We start from the raw sequence: 18,312 nt of genomic DNA on the forward strand, positions 1-18,312 counted from the left end.
CTTCTGCCGGTTGGGATTCTCTTAAAGAGACTTCACATGTGGTTGATATAGTCTCGAATATCCTCCTTGTCCTTTTAATTGGCGTTCATCAACCTAACGATGAGGTTGTCAAAGTATATGACCTCAGAGAATCTCTTGATGATTGAAGAGACTCTTGAGGTTATTGAAATCATTGCATTCAACATTATCTAGACTAGTCTGACCTCAGAGAATCTCTTGATGATTGAAGAGACTCTTGAGGTTATTGAAATCATTGCATTCAACATTATCTAGACTAGTGTACCACATCCATCCTTTGTCTCCTATGCAAAGTTTGAAAGCTTGTGTACATTGAGCAAGGTCCGAGAGGCTATTAGCCTCACATACTTGCTCGAACTACTCCACAAATCTATATGGATCATTGTTGAGCTATTACTTGCCCAGTTGCTTAGCAACCACAAGCATCTTGGTTTGGCTCCTAGAATTTGGGGTGATTCCTAGTCTTGCTACCTAGTAACGAAGTTATGAGGGCAACTACTATGCTTTGCTATGTAGCCGTGTTGTCTAAGAGTCACTTTGTAAGAAGCTCGCTTAGTGTAAGATCGGCCTCTAGTGCTATCTTTCTCTATGCATTTGGTCCGTGTCCTATTTCGGTTAAGATGCATTAGACCTCACACATTTCTATGTCTTGCCTCATCTTTTGAGCCCGTTGCTCTTGATTGTAGGCAGCCATGCCTTGTAGCGCTCTCCTTGCCAACTTCTGCTCTTCCTCAAGATTGATTATTATGACTTAGGTTGGTCTACTATGATGCTTCATTTTAGTTTGCAAGTCATACTACTAAGTTATCATTTACTGGATATTGACTAGGAATTCTCCCAAGTCAAGCTCTTTATTTTCTGGGTTAGCATTGGTTCCTGACATATTGCTGATTTCTTTGGCAACTAGGGTATGAATCAGATTGATCAAGTCCAGGTGGTAGACATGTGTCCCTAATTGTGCCTATCATTGTTGTTGCTCCCTAGCGGCCTAATGATTCGAGTTTCTCAATGTTTAGTGATTGTGCCCCTTGCCCATTTTTCGATATCTGGGGTCTCCTCCTACTAGTGGGTTCATTTAGCATATATTATTTTACATGGATTCCTTGTTATTTAAAACAATTTCTCAATGTTATAGGTACTCAAATGCTAGTGGTGTGCTCCTCAAAATGCGCTGTGTGAAATCAACTTTTAGCTTTTCTAGTGCACGTCAAATGCTCAATTGATGCAGTGTGCAAATTCAATGAAAACAACACGATGCAGAATATACTTTTCTTAATCCTTTCATGCGTTTAACGGCCACTCTAGCTGGTTTGTTCTGGTCTCTACAACATTTTAGTCATGCGATTTGAGGGGTAGCAGGTTTGGTTATTAGTCTAGGTCTCTACTAGGAGACATGACTAAGGGTTAGTGTCACAATGGTTTCTTGGGCTATTAGATCGCGATTTGTGAGTTTGTAGCCCTATGAGACATTCTACACGTTTGGAGGCCTACAAGGGTGTCTTCTAGCTTGGGTGCCTTGGGGCGGGTCCAATTTTCCAGAATCTAGATTTTGCATAGCTCATCCGTGTGATAGTGTTCAAGTTGCAACATCCGATTTGCAAACTTGAATGTCCAAGTCAGGCAAGTATGACTTGTCCGAGTCTGAGTGGTCTAGCACTCGATTGTTCGAGTCCATGTGGATGGCCATTAGAGATTGAATTAGGTCCAAGGTCCGAGTCCAAGTCTTGGACTCAAACAATTTTTTGATTGTCCAAGTGGACTTAATTCGAACTATCTGAGTCGGTCAAGGTCATCCAAGGTTGTAGACGACATCCAAGTGCGGCGGCTGAGTTACAGACCTCGGGTTACAAACCAACAAAAAATCCCTCAAATACTCCCAACACCTATCCTAATAATGCAACTAGGATCCTAACATCAACAAGCATGAGTTGACACTCATAGCATATTTGTAGGGCTCGGGGATACAAGAATGCGAATCGATGAATGAATTTGTGCTCCTATTGCCCTGTAGCTCTCTCTCTCTCTCTCTCTCTTAACTGAATGCATACAAATGAGCTCTCTCTCTCTCTCTCTCTCTCTCTCTTTCTCTCTCTCTCTCTCTCTCTCTCTCTCTCTCTCTCTCTCTCTCTCTCTCTCTCTCTCTCTCTCTCTCTCTCTCTCTCTCTCTCTCTCTCTCTCTCTCTCTCTCTCTCTCTCTCTCTCTCCCTCTCCCTCTCCCTCTCCCTCTCCCTCTCCCTCTCCCTCTCCCTCTCCCTCTCCCTCTCCCTCTCCCTCTCCCTCTCGCTCTCTCTCTCGCTCTCCCTCTCCCTCTCTCGCTCTCCCTCTCCCTCTCCCTCTCCCTCTCTCTCTCTCTCTCTCTCTCTCTCTCTCTCTCTCTCTCTCTCTCTCTCTCTCTCTCCCTCTCCCTCTCCCTCTCCCTCTCCCTCTCCCTCTCCCTCTCCCTCTCCCTCTCCCTCTCCCTCTCGCTCTCCCTCTCGCTCTCCCTCTCTCCCTCTCTCCCTCTCTCCCTCTCCCTCTCCCTCTCCCTCTCCCTCTCCCTCTCCCTCTCCCTCTCCCTCTCCCTCTCCCTCTCCCTCTCTCTCTCTCTCTCTCTCTCTCTCTCTCTCTCTCTCTCTCTCTCTCTCTCTCTCTCTCTCTCTCTCTCTCTCTCTCTCTCTCTCTCTCTCTGCCCTCTTGGCTTCTTAAACCCTTTCTCTCTTGCCTTATTACTTCCCCCTTCTCTCTCTTTGCTGTCCTAATGCCTTAAAGTTCTCTTTTCCATATTTTTTTCCTATTTTGGGCCTGCTATTATAACAGAAACCCTATTGTATGTTTCACTATTTTCCTTGTTTTTCTCTCATCTAAATGCATTCAAATCACAAGCAACTACTTATTACCTAAATCCAAAAAACAGAAAAACTTACTTGCAAAGGAGACTGAATACCTCTTCCTTCAACTCCCTCACTTTCTACCTATCTCAAGCACTAGTTCAAGGTAAACCCTACCTTAATGCTCAATTCAGAGCATGCAAGCACTCAAAGCTTGAATCCTGGTCTCAGCAATGAAACCAAAATGTGGAAGCTTCTCGCTCACGACCGCCCCAAGATCCAAGACCGCTTATTATTTCAAGCCTTTCAAGCCAAGTGCAATGGCTACCTCTCACATTGGCATACACGCTCTCATGCCTATGAGTATTGTGAGATTGCCTCCATGCTTGATCGAGTTACCTCCTCCCTCAAGCACTCACATAGCTCCATAATCCAAGGTGCAAGCTCAAGCAAGCTTGATCCTCAAGCTCCAAGCTCCATGCTCCATTTTTGCGCATGAGATAAGATAAGAGAAGAAGAAAAGAGGAGAAGATGGAGAGCTTCTCCACCACAGTCTCTCACCCTCACACACTCACTCCCTCACACTCCCTCTCTCAAGCACAAGCTTAAGCAAGCAAGCAAGAAGAAGAAGAGAGCTAGTTTTGGCCACACACAAGAATGAGCTTCTTCATTCACTTTTTGTCTTTTATAGAAGCCCTAATCTCTTTTGGGCATCCATTCCCTTTTTACATGATCGACCATGTTAGCCTAGGTCATGTTTCTCCATTTCCTTCCTATTTACATTATTTCTTCATCTATGGTTGTCTACATTTACAAATTGCACAGGAGGGAGCCTAGTGCTCTTCTACAAAGGTTTAGAGTGTGCTTTTATATTTAAAATGTGTCTTTCATCTTTTGTGCTTGCCCTGAACTTTTAAGGTTGCCCTTGTGCTTGGCCCTTTTTTCCTCCCATTTCTTTGGTCATGCTATCTTTTTCTACTTTGCCTTGTATGTTTTATTTTTATTTTTGCTTTCTTTATCTAGGGGTTAACATTAGCATGCATTCATGTAGGAGCTTGTCATAGTGCTCGTCAATATATTCTTGCTCTTCCCAGGATACAGGAAATGGCAAGTATTCCTCAAGTTGCTCCTTAGGGAATGCACCCATGTCTGCAAGGACGTAGATACATGTGAATACTTTGAGTTTAGCATCCAACTCAGTTAAGCATTCTGCGACACTTTTATGTTCAATGAGGGCTTGCTCAGTTGCTATCTCCTACAAGGTTCTGGGAGTTTTTCTAGGCTTAAGCATAGCTGGGGGGTCAAGCCTAGATGAATAAGATTGGTCAACACTAGGATTGCTCATGTCCTCAAGGTTTCTGTGTTTCTCCTAAGGCCATGTTGCTATTGTGCCATGGTTTTCCTTGGATGTGACCGGTACAATCTTGTCACCCTGTTGTGATAGTGTTGTATCCACTCTTGATTGGTCAATGCGAGTTCTGTTGTTGGTGGATTGAGTGTTGCAAGCAATCATTGATGGTAATGGTTGCTCTGACTTATTAGAACACATGGATGTGTCTGAGGTTTCACCACTGTTAGGAGAGATGGAAATGGGCTCATTGGTAGATGGATGTGTCTGACTTATTAGAACACATGGATGTGTCTGAGGTTTCACTACTGTTAGGAGAGATGGAAATGGGCTCATTGGTAGATGGACTCCACGCTTTATTCCTTAGCTCATTTGCGCTCTTGGTCTCAATCTTCTTGTTGTCTACAGCCACTAGCAACTGCCATTGTTTTCTCCTCTTTTTCTTGGGCAATTGCGATGCATCCTTTAAGGACATAGGACCCTGAACCAAGTCAACCGTTGATGTGTTTGGTTCGGCCTCAGCATTCTCTTTCTCCAGTGTGTTCTCATGGGGCATGGCTGCGGCCTACTAAATAGCCTTGCTAGGTTGATTGGTCAGATGCACCCTCTCCTTGGCCACCTCTTTGAGAGATCTCTCCTCAAACCTAGGCTTCACGTGCTTTGGCAGTGCCAGGGGTGTCAAAGATGTTGGTTGCAACACCTCTTTCACAGGTGAATAGCCAAGGATGCCTTCCACTAGAGGTATCATCACGGTTCGAGACTGTGACTGCCATGACTCCTGATTGGAAGTAGTAGCGGTTCGTTCAATGGCCATGCTACTATTAATCAACTGAGATGTCGAGTCTTTAGGCGGATTGGAAGTGGCCGTGTCTTTTGTTGCCCTTTGTGCATTCACTTGCGTGGATCGAACATCAATTGAGCTAGTCACAATAGATTGCACATGCATATTGTTGAGTCGAGAGCTACGGGGGGTGTCATGTCCCACCTCTTGGACATTTGGAAGCTTAGATGGAGATAGAGATTGGGATTGAGCAGCTGCACTTGGTGACGACTGTTATTGTGCTTCCTGTGTCCGTTTAGGAAAAGAGGGTGTAGGAGATATGGGACTCGTAGGTGGACTTGGCATTGGCTGAAAGATTTACTCGTGGCTATTAGACGATTGTACCATTCACTTTGTTGAGCAATCAACCTTCTTATGAGAAACATTGTGCCTGTGGTGCTCATTATCCTCTTGGGAAGTCAAAATCTCGTTGAGCACTAGTGGTCTTTGTGCACGCTCAACGGTTACATCTGACATCTTCTTATTAAGCATGCTAAGCTAAGGCTCTTCCTTTTGAATACTCATGTTTGGTTTCTTGCCACAAGACCTAGAGTTTCTCTTAGATTTCCTCCTGTGCTTCTTTGCTTTTGATGTAAACTAGCCTTCAGCTGATAGAGGTGGTTTAGCAGGGGGTTTTGGTACCCAAATCCATCGGTTACCTGCATAATAACCTTGAGCACATAGCAAAACACTTTGGATATCCATCGCGGTGTTGTGCTGGCTCTCCATTGATACCTTCATCTACAAGGCTTGGGCTTCTTTTGTAGTCTTCTACGATATTTGTAAGTCCAAAGCCTGTCCTTGGCATTGCCTCTTGACCTCCTTGTTTCAAGCATGGCCTTGCTCACTAGTTCTCTTTGTTCAACATACGCTTCTATAAACTCTTTCACCAAGTCCTTACTCTCATTACTAGGCCTACCTGGTAAGTTAAAATATTCATTATCTTTTCCTCGAGGTTTAATGAGGTCACCCTTACTAAAGGTTGTGATTATCCTCACACCCGATACTGTCAAGTGTATCCTTTGTGCTACGTAATCGGCCTTGCACTTCATTGCCCTTTTGAAGGATCATCCTAGGAGGGTTTCCTTTCCGCAATTAGCACTATTTGGAGGGACATGGAATAGGATAGGCAAGTTTTCAATTTCAATGGTTACAAGGATTTTGCACTTCCCCATACGTGCTTGTGGGTGTCCCCCATAAGGATTAAGAGTTGCATCAGTTGGTGCGAGCTATGGTTGGCCTAGTAGGGTCCATGCTTCATAGGTCAAGATATTAAAATCAGCTCCTTCCTCCATGAGAGCGTCAACACAATGCTCCCTTTTTGCGATGAGTTTGACCCTAAGATAAGTAGGTGATACTATGTCTTCATCTTCCGAGTCTTGGCTTATAAATTTAAGCCTTCTAATACATGCCCTTGAGTCCCTAACTGCACAACCAAATGTGGATTATCCACTGATGTCTTGGATCATATGTGCAGTGCTATTCAAGGAGCATCTATCATCATGACTGTCATGTCTAGTCATCCTTGCAGTTGTAGCTTGATGTTGTTGCCTTGCTCTTTGACTAGATGCAGTCCGAATGCATCCGATACATGTTTTTGTGGTATGGCATTTGTGCCCTTGTTGTCTAGATTGGCCCCGGGTCTCTGTTTGTCTTTCTTCGGGTATGGGCTTTTGGTTGTAGTTTTGCAAGTGAGAATCTATGCTTGTGTAGAGCCATTACTATACTAGGTTCTAATTTAGAGGACTATCACGGCGCGCGTTTTCTCTCCAACCTACCTGGGGGAGGTGTCGACATTATGCTGAACACCATGTGCAATTGGAAGGACCGTTCGTAGCTAAGTTTTGAACTATTTGCTCTAGATTTCAATCTAGTAATAGATCTATGATGTGCTTTTGGCAATATGTAGTCTCCAGTCGGTTTCAGAATCTACAAGTTAGAATCTTGAAAAAATCCAAATTCGGCCCAACAGGTCCAAATTGCAGGAGCCGAATTCCCAATTCGGCCTGTCTGAATAGTCGACGACCGAATGAGAAAGGGCCAAATGTCAAATTTGGCCAGTCCGAGTGTGGGTGTCCGAGGGCCAAGTGGCCAAGTGGACCGAGGGTTGAGTCAGATTGGGCCGAGGGCCGAATGGTGAATTCGGCCGAGCCAAATGGCAACTTTTCTGAGTTGGGGTTGGGCCGAGTTGGTAGGGCCGAGGGCCAAATGGTTGATTCGACCATCGAGGGCCGAGTGGTCTGAGGGCCGAGTGTGTTGAGGGCCGAGTGGTCCAAGGGCCAAGGGCCAAGTGCCAAGTTGGGCTGAATATTAAGTTCGTCCAAGTGGTCGATTTGGACGGGCCCAGAGGTGGGTGTCTAATTCGAGTGGTCTGAGTCCCGTGGGCCGAGGGCTGATTCTGGGACACGGCCTAGAATTGCCGTCACTCAAATGGGCTGAACGCGGCGCGATTTTGGTCGACACAATAATAAATCACTCAAATCACACGATTCAGGTCACGGCCTATTGCACACACCTCCAAATCAAAGCTATGGATGTAGGGGAAGAGTTGTATATACCTAGAATAGCCAATAAATTCCAAAATGCAAATCGACAAATAAATCAAACCCTCATGCCCTTTTATGATAACACAAACCTTGATGCTTCATTTTCTTCATTTTCTTTGTTTTTTCCTACCCTAATGCATCCGAATCACAAAGCAAATATCTACACCACTCGAATATGCTTTTCCAAATCCAAAAAACCAAAAACCTACTTGCTAAGGAGATCGAATACCTCTTCAAACTCCCTCATTCCTACCTATCTACCTCAAGCACTGGTTTGAGGAAAGCCCTACTTCAATGCTCAATTCGAAGCATGCAAGCGCTCACGGCTTGAATCCGTTGGTCCCGGCACGGAACCAAAATGTGGGAGCTCTCGCTCAACCTCTAAGACCCACAGACCGCTTATTGCTTCAAGCACTCCAAGCCGCTTATTGCTTCAAGTACTCCAATCCGAGCACTAATGGCTACCTTGCACATAACCGACGCGCTGCCTATCCATGAGTATAGTGAACTTACCTCCATGTCAATCGAGTTACCTCCTCTCCTATGCACTTCGGTAGCTCCACGATCCAAGTGCAAGCTTCATCCTCAAGCTCCAAGCTTCATCCAAGTGCAAGCTTCATCCTCAAGCTCCACGCTCCAAGCTCCATTGCCACGAGCAAGACAAGACAAGAGAAGAGAAAAGAAGAAAAGAGGAGAAGATGGAGAGCTTCTCCTCCCTGGTCCCTCACCCTCACACACTCACTCCCTCACTCAAGCACAAGCTCAAGCTAGTAAGAACAAGAAGAAGTAGAAGAAGAAGAGAGCTACTTTTTGCCACAGACAAGAATGAGGTTCTCATTCACTTTTCAACTTTATATATAAAACCCTAAATCCCTTTTTGGGTGGTCATCCCCTTATCCCCTTTTTTACATGGCCATCCTTGGCCTAGGCCGTTTTTCCCATTGCCCTCCTATCTTCCTAGCTTCCTTCCTACCGCTCATCTACCTTTACAATTTGCACGGGTGAGAGCCTGGCGCTCTTTAAAATAAATTGTGGTGTGCCTTGAGCTCTTTTACATGAGTATTAACTTGCACTTTTTCTCATGCGCCTTTTTCCTTGATTTAGGACTTTTCTGCACTTCTTCTGTTTCCAAATTCTTCTTGGTGCCCCTTCGTCTTCCGTTTCACTTTTGCCTTGGCCTTGTCTTCTACTTTAGATTTTCTAGCTTTTCCACCTTGTTTGTTTGAGGGTTAACACTTAGCCATAAAGTGAGGTTCACTAAGACATGTGAAGAAATTCTTGACAAGTGATGGCAAACTTGTTGGCAAAGAAGAAAGAATGAATAACATGTAAGAGCTAAGTTCTTTTATAGCCACTGCTAGTGTGGGCACAAGTAAACTTTGGCATAAAAGATTTGGTCACATTGGATTTGCAATGTTAAAGGAGTTGCATAAGCAAGGTATAGTTGTCCACATACTTACAATACCTAATTGAAATGAAGAAAATATGAAAGCTTATATGTGGGCACACAATAGAGAAATGTATTTCCATAAGAAAGTGAGAATAGAGCAAAGGATCCTCTAGAGTTGGTGCATGTTGACTTGTATAGTAAAATACCTACACAAACCTTGGGAGGATCTTCTTATTTTATGTTGACCATGGACAACTACAGTAGAAAGACATGGGTGTAATTCCTTCATGATAAGGCTCAACCTCTGGTAATCCAAAGGAGTTTGAATAAAGTGGCATTGTTGAATCCCAAAATCTCGAGATACCCAATCTGAAGCAAATCCATACTGCACTTGGTTCAAAGAGAATGGATAACGAGAGGGATGTGCCACTCAACCTCTCTACCCGTAGGGCATAGTCCCATTTTGGTCCCCTAAAATGGAATGAATCGGGTTCTAACTTAACAATACCTAAAGTCAAATGGCGATAAATTCTTGTGAGAAGCCTCCCAGTTCTCTGGGACCACCCTGCCGTAGGACGGACCAGTTGGAAATTCCGTCCATCCGCTTTCCTTGATAGCTTTAGTTTTCTAATTAGGTCCTACCACATTTATGTGCGACATTTAAAATCAGCTTCATTAATTAAGCCTTTTAGGGCACAAGTTTTGTTCGCGTAATTTACAGCACAGACACGAAAACAAAACAAGCAGTCCTTTTGACAAACAAGTTCCTTAACTTATCTTCAAGTTAATCTTTATCTCTTATCCATACAGGAGAATTGTGTATCCCTTCTGTCCAACAGAAGTACCCGGTCCAAATCACATGGCACCATAATTTCCATCCTTTATCTAGAATACGATCTTCCAATGCCCTAGATGTTGGGCTCTTGGCAGTCTACAACTCCGTTCCGAACTCGGCAAGGGTTGTCCATAGCTCCACTGACCCCAAGTGACCTAGGAGTGAGACACACTTTCCATTGCTGGCCCTTTTACCACTCGACCTTCGGCCAATGAATCGAGTAATGCCCTCTCGGGTTGAAATGTGGCGTGACCTTGGAGATGATCCATTCGTGCAAAATATCCCTCCTTAATTATTCCAATTAAGAATCAAGCATAATCAAGGCAATCACCCTAATATCAACTTCCATTAAGAACGTTCATTTATTTCCATGGCCTTGTCATTACAAACCCCTACCATGCGTTTACCATCAAACATAAGCACTTGGAATATTTATCCAAATTGCAATGTAACAATCAATTGATTAAAAGAAAAAATTTAGGGTGTTGCTCAATCAACCAACAAAACTAATTGTTATTTTCCCAAACAATACAAGAATAGACACGATAATATTTCCATCGCATATTTACTCTCCCCCTTAGGATCAAAGAGCAATTTCTATGCAAAATTTTCTTAATACTTATATGCACAATTCTTAATGTCATTCTTTTTACGATTATGCTATTCATAACCCCTGACCAATTGCTCTATCAAAAAATAAGCTATACACAACTAAGTAAGCTTTCAAATCACTCCTTCTTTCTCTCCCTATTCGAAGTGCTATCTACTGCCTATAGACTGTGATCGCGGCGCGCACGATTTTGCCCATCACTCTATTTATCTTTTTTCTTTTTATAAAATCTTCAAAACTAACTAAAACATCACTTGTCTTTTCTTTTAAATGACATCCAGTTATATCTTCTTAGGATAATATCTAAAATATGCTAGTTTTTTTTTGCCCAAAAATCTAATACTTTTTTGACCATCCATACTATACATATTAACACTAGTGATTAATGTGGCTCATAACTTTCGTTCACGTTGTAACTTCCATGAAGGGTAGTTATGGTCCTTGTTAATCCGAGAAAAATATCAGATTACGACTCTCAATTTTTTTTAATATATATTTTTAATTAAATAATTTTAAGCTATTAACATTAGTTGGTTTTTACCTTACTTAGTTTTTAGTTAGTAATTTAACTAACTTATAATTGACTAACTAACTTTCGAACTAACCAACTAACTTTTATTGCATGGAAATATTGCATCCTCCTCCCCTTAGAGAAATCGAGATATCCTCATCTTGAGAGAAACTAGGGAAGACAAGCATTAATGGGGGTAGGGCCTGTGGGCTAGGACCCACTATGCATTCGCTACGCTACTCTTAATGTTTCAAGTAGTGCACTCATATTATTCAAACTAACCATAGGTACAAGAGTAGGATTTATTCTCAATTGTGTTACATGTCGATTAAGCTCCTAGGATTTTTTTAGTCATCTTGATAAGGCATAGTGGGTTCTAGGTCTTCTTCTTCATCTGATTTGCCTATATATCCAAAGACTGCACCTATGTAGCTCTATGTAGCTTCATTTTCTTGGAGGCTCAATGTCTTCTGGATTCAGATCAGGGCAGTCTACTTGGATGTGTCCTAGCTCATTACAATGGAACCATTGACCGTAGGGACATCTCCTACGGATGTGCCCTATCTCTCCGCACATATGGCATCTTTTACCCTGATCTCAGGAGTCATCTTTGCTACAAATTGCCCGATTTAAGTTCTTGGACAATTGGATTTGCTCAAAGTAATGCATCTTGCAAGTCCATTGGATGCATTGCTTCAAGACGGTGGTTCAAAGGAGTGTTCAAGCCATGGCAAAACTTGGATACTTGCTACACAATATCCATAGGCAGTGCGCATTTTAGTAGGGTTCCAAACTTTGAATAGTAAGCTTCTAGGGTTAATTCCAGCTGCTTGAGATTGAAGAATTCATTCATCTTCAAAGTCTGGTAGGTTGGCGGAGGGTATCGTCCGCGTAAAGCATCTTTCAGCTGAGCCCAGGTGACCAGCGACTTCAGAAATGCATTGATCTTTGCACCATTGCTTCAACCATAATCGAGCCTGGTCAACTAGCTTAAGTTTGGCTATCATTGCTTGATTCATAGAGGCAGTTCTCGAAGCAGAGAAATAGTCACCCATCGACTCAATCCATATCTCTGCCTCTGCTGCGACGTCTAACCCTTCTCCATCAAACTCGGGTGCCTTAATTTGCTTGAGAATGAATTTCTTCTCTTGCATGTCAGCATTTGTGGGTGCAGAAGGTGCCTGACAATCAAGCCATACCACTCAGGTTATTTTTATTTAGAATATGTCTATGAACCAAATATTAATCAATCACGCATCATCATGAAGTTTCACTCTGATACAAACTGTAACGTGCCCAGTCTAAGCACATTTTAGCGGTCCATTGAGAAACGAATCTAAGTGTCGCCGCACCGCACTCCCAACAAATGTTCCGGGGTTTGTCGCCTAGGGTTTCCCAAGTCTGCCTCGCAACAGAACATTCACGGCCAAACCCACTACAATCAACCTGAAATCGAGATTCCTAGGGCCAAGGTCTTCTAACAGTATTCTAGCATCGGGTTTTAGACATCCTACTTTACGCAGAGATACCCAATTCAAAGCAAACCCATACCGCACTTGGTTCAAAGAGAATGGAAAACGAGAGGGATGCGCCACTCAACCTCTCTACCCGTAGGGCATAGTCCCACTCCGCTCCCCTAAAACAGTAAGAATCAGGTTCTAACTTAACAATACCTAAAGTCAAATGGTGATAAATCCTTATGAGAAGCCTCCTAGTTCTCTGGGACGACCCTGCCATAGGACAGACCCGTCAAGGATTCTGTCCACCTGCTTTCCTTGATAGCTTTAGTTTTCTAATTAGGTCCTACCACATTTATGTGCAACATTTAAAAATCAACTTCATTAATTAAGCCTTTTAGGGCACAGGGTTCGTTCGCGTAATTTACAACACATATACGAAAACAAAACAAGCAGTCCTTTTGACAAACAAGTTCCTTAACTTATCTTCAAGTTAATCTTTGTCTCCTATCCATACAGGAGAATTATGTATCCCTTCTATCCAACAGAAGTACCCGATCCAAATCACATGGCACCATAATTTCCATCTGTTATCTAAAATAGGATCTTCCAATGCCCTAGACGTTGGGCTCACAACAGTCTACAACTCCGTTCCGGACTCGGCAAGGGGTTTTTAGAGCTCCATTGACCCAAGCAACCTGGGAGTGAGACACACTTTCTGTGGTTGGCCTTGTCACCACTCAACGTTCAGCTTGTGAATCGAGCAATGCCCTCTCGGGTTGAAATGCGACATGACCTTGGAGATGATCCATCCACGCAAAATATCCTTATGTAATTATTCCAATTAAGAATCAAGCATAATCAAGGCAATCAACCTAATATCATCTTCCAAGAATAACATTCCTTTATTTTCATGGCCTTGTCATTACAAACCCCTACCATGTGTTTACCATCAAACACAAGCTCTTGGAATATTTATCCAAATTACAATGCAACAATCAATTGATTGAAATAAAACATTTAGGGTGTTGTTCAATCAACCAACAAAACTAATTTTATTTTTCCCAAACAATACAAGAATAGACGTAATAATAATTCCATCGTATATTTACTCTCCCCCTTGGGATCAAAGAGCGATTTCTATGCAAAATTTTCTTAATACTTGTATGCACAATTCTTAATGTCATTCTTTTTATGATTATGCTATTCATAACCCCTGACCAATTGCTCTATCAACAAATAAGCCATACGCAACTAAGTGTAATTAACTTCCCTTAATACATGCATTTTGCAAACTCCATCTTTCGAATATGTGAAAAGAGGCTTATCCCTTCCTATGACCTATTCTCGTACGTCATAGCATGGGCCTAATGTATCTCATGCGGGAAGCAAAGCAAGCATCTATCAATTCAGAAATACATTACTTACGATCGGTACCGCAGTTGGATTGACAGTGATGCCTTCACCCGAAGCTTCATTGCTGGTTGTAGGATTGCCATCCGCACGCGACATTCTTCGCTTGGAGGCCATCATCCCCACAGGTAGACTCAAGAGATTATGAAGGTGAAATAGATTCGAGATGGGAGAGGGTAAGAGAAGATGGCTAAGTCAATGATCAAGATAGAGGGAAGAATTGAGCTAACTCTCTCCCTTGCAGCCTCTCGGGGTCTCTCTCTCTCTCTCTCTCTCTCTCTCTCTCTCTCTCTCTCTCTCTCTCTCTCTCTCTCTCTCTCTCTCTCTCTCTCTCTCTCTCTCTCTCTCTCTCTCTCTCTCTCTCTGTGAAGCTCTCTCTCTCAATCTCTTGGAGGGTTATCCTTCTCTCTACCTCTCTCTCGTAGCCTCTTGGGGTCTCCTAATGCTCCCTTGTGTCTCCCCATGCCTCATATTTATAATGAATTAGAGAAGAGGGGATGAGGCTAAAAACAAAAGTAGAGGGTCTCTTGGAAGAATCAGTGATCTAATGCTCAGATCATAAATCGTATGGTTCCGTTGGCTCCAAAAGGGGGGTAAAACTCCAAGACACTTGATTGAAAAGCTTTCAGATCACTCCTTCTTTCTCTCCCTGTTCAAAGTGCTGTCTATTGCTTGTAGACTGCGATCGCGGCGCGCGTGATTTCGCCAATCACTTTCTTTATCTTTTTTCTTTTTATAAAATCTCCAAAACTAACTAAAACATCACTTGTCTTTTCTTTTAAATGATATCTAGTTCTATTTTTTTAGGATAATATCTAAAATATGCTATTTTTTTTCCAAAAATCCAATACTTTTTTGACCATCCATACTATATATATTAACACTAGTGATTAATATGGCTCATTACTCTCGTTCACGTTGTAACTTCCGTGAAGGGTGGTTATGGTCATTGTTAATCCGAGAAAAATATTGGACTACAACTCTCGATTTTTCTTTAAATATATATTTTTAATTAAATAAATTTTTTTAGCTATTAACGTTAGTTGGTTTTTACCTTAGTTAGTCTTTAGTTAGTAATCTTACTAACTTATTAATTGGCTAACTAATTTTCAAACTAACCAACTAACTTTTATTGCGTGAAAATATTACAGTAATAAAGTAGATAGAATTGGAAGATACACTAATCAATCTAGCATGGGGAGCACCTATATAAGTTAAGTATGATAGCATAATGAAGAATGACACTTGGGAGCCAGTGGATCAGCCAGAAAAGAGAAAGATCATCGATAGTAAGCTGGTTTGGAAGATAAAGTACAAGGCTAATGGCAGCTTAGAAAAATACAAAGCCATACTAGTTGCACACAAGGATTTTACACATTGAAAGGTTTGATTTTCAAAGATCATCCGCTCCAACTACCAAAATGACCACTATACACATAATACTTGCAATGACTACTCACAAGAAGTGGCTAGTTTATCAAATGGATGTTCAATCAACGTTCTTGAATGGTGACCTCAAGGGGAGGTGTACGTGGGTTAGCCAATAGGGTTTGAGGCACCCCATTCCAAGAATAAAGTTTGTCAGCCAAAAAAGGAATTGTATGGGTTGAATTAAGCCCTTAGAATATGGTATCAACATATAAATAAGTCATTTTTAAGCTTAAACATCTCATATGTAAACTTGTATATTTATAGGGATGGTGAAAATTCTATAGTGATTGTCCTATATGTGGATGGCCTTCTCACACATGATTATGAAGATATGATCCATTAGAATTGAAAGGCTTTGAGCTTCGAGTTTGAAATGACAGTCTTGGGCTTGCTACACTATTTGAGGAACCATGACTCAAATTAGGCAAGTGATAGTAAATCCAAAAGTCAATTTCTAGATATTTTTCTCATTAGGTTCAAAAACCTTCTCTTGGATTGGTAAAAGAGGCAACCAACAATGGCATTGTCTTCTATTGAAGCAGAGTACAAGGTAGCTTGTGTCGCTACATGTGAAGCAGTATTGTTAAGGAAGATCCTATGGCATATGGGAGTCTAGGATGAAGATCCAATAGTGCTAAGATTGACTATCAGGGATGTATCCATTGCCCAAAATCCATTGTTTCAAACATGCATCAAACACATTGAAATCCCTAGTTTCACTATATGCATGATTTGATCAAGGATGGGATAGGAGAATGGAACATATTTTGTGGGAGCGAGCCAAGCTCCCATTATGGTGGCTTGGTGTGCTTAGACCTTCAAAAAGAAAAGCATATGTAGATGTTTGAATTTCCTTCATGTATACCTACTATCCAAGGTACTTCTTTGTAGAATTTTACTATTGGGCAAAGTCTTGAATTGGCTAGATCAAGAAATAATTCAAACAATTCAAGAACATCAAACTATTCCAATGCGCCACTTGAGGACCACAATGGTATTCAAACTAGGATGCAAGAGATGCAAGTGAATGCGTTTGGAGTCATTCATCTCAATGCATAGAATGAAATATACATGAACTTTGACTTGTAGTTAGGTTTTTTGAGTGTGATGCATGACAAGGTGCAGTGCATTGCATTGCTAGTATGCAAGGTGCACAAGTAACTAGGACTAGTCTTTCAGAAACCATGTTTTGGGTGTTGCAAGAATTCCAAATGCTGGTATGGTGCCATATGGGGCACAAAGAAAATTGCAACATGTAATAAGTTGAGAGAAAACCTTTTCTTGCCTACTATGAATCATGATGCATGTCAAAACAATTTCCTTCTATTACAAGATGGACAATGGTGACATAAATGAGTACAGCTATGCATGCATCTTTGAACAACTATTTAAACACTAGGAACTTGTGCACCATAATTTTCAAGATGAGTTCCCTTTTATGCATGGTTATCTTTGGTGTTATAAAGGAGCTGAGCATAGAGTTCAAGGAATAAACATATTAATGATATAATGAAAGTAATTAAGACTTTCTTTGGCAAACTTTAGACAAAAGATGGATTCCTTTGGAAGAGATTTGTATCATATGTCAAAAGGTACCAAGTTTGTTGTGCCCCTTTGCCTATTGAGGGTAGACAATGAGTAAGCATAGCTAGTAAGTGGTTTGCCTTACATATGTTCAATAAGTCGATCCATTTGATTATATTTCTCCTTATGAACATCTTTCAGTCTAATAGCATGCTTTTGTCTATCATTTATGATATAGATCCACAAGGATGATTCAAGTTTGGAAAGGAAGGTTAGGACTCCAAAAACATAGGGCAACCATAAAGAATACTTGGATGTCAAGCCATGCTCCATATCTTTGTGCTCTACTAGCCTAAAGGATCCTTGACAAAAGTTGGATCTAACTAAGGAGTCTCTAGGTAAAGTTGTAATAAGTGAGGTGAATTTGCTAAGTCACACTCCTCCATCCACTTCACATTCATTGGTGAATAATTCTAAAATGTCACGAATAACAAAAAGAAACTTAACCTCTTATCCTCCTTTCCTTATGTGTCAAATTTTCTTTTTGTAATAATTTCTCATCTAATTCTTCAACTTCAAGCTAAACCTCATCAATCAAAACCTCTAGCATATATCCTTGAAAGGGTGTAAGAAGATTCACATGAAAATCAATATGAATCATCAATAGTCTAGTAGTTGAAGTCTATAAGCTACTTCATTGGTCATCTACAAAACCTCTTCATCACATAGAAGAGAATCCAACCACCCTATACAAACTCTAAAGCACTACAATATGACCAGTCACTTTTGGTAAAGTTCTTGTGTATACATAAAGGTGATGTGGCACATGTGTATAAGCAAAGGTTACAAGAGACAAGTTGTAACCCTTAATTTATGTAGCTATTATAACTATGTTCCTTGATGCAAAGCTTTGACAAGGCCTATTTTCTTTGCCTCTATCTTTTAAGTTGACAAATCTTCAAAAGAGGATAGCTTTTCATTTAGCTAATGACTCATGTACATATTACCTAGATGGAAGAATATTGTGAATCACAACTAAATGGGTGCCTACTATATAAAATCATCTAGGAGAACTTGTTGCTTATAGCTATTCAAAAGTTCCTCTTTCTTACACCATTTATTGGTTGTATGTTTTAGTATATTGGTAGCTATAGTCTAAATACATGTATGGGCACATCTAGCAACAATGGTGTGCAATGTTGTAAATATCATTTGCTTCCATGTACTTTAGTTTCAGATGCCTTTTGGTCATCACACTCTCATGCAATCAAGGACACTTGCTTTTTTCAAGAGAAGGGTATGTCAGAGGGATGTGTTTTTCCAAGCTCAAGATTAACATGTGATTAACTTCTAGCTCTTTGGGCAAGCAATGCATTGCATAATTTGTACAATACATGGGGAGATCCATTAGTTGAACCAAAGATTAATTGATTATTTTAGGTGCAAGGGAAAATTGCACATTTAAATAATCAGGGTGTTTTGAAGATTAGTGAAAAACTTTGAGTTTAAATATTAAATATGGATAATAAGGGCAAGGTTTAGACTTGGGACTAGAATTTTATACTTCTACATTAGAATTTGATTTTTTATGCAAGAACATCA

Source organism: Lygodium microphyllum, chromosome 3, assembly GCF_053477565.2.
Source record: "Lygodium microphyllum isolate KBCC chromosome 3, Lygodium_microphyllum_v1.1.10, whole genome shotgun sequence".
NCBI lineage: Eukaryota > Viridiplantae > Streptophyta > Polypodiopsida > Schizaeales > Lygodiaceae > Lygodium > Lygodium microphyllum.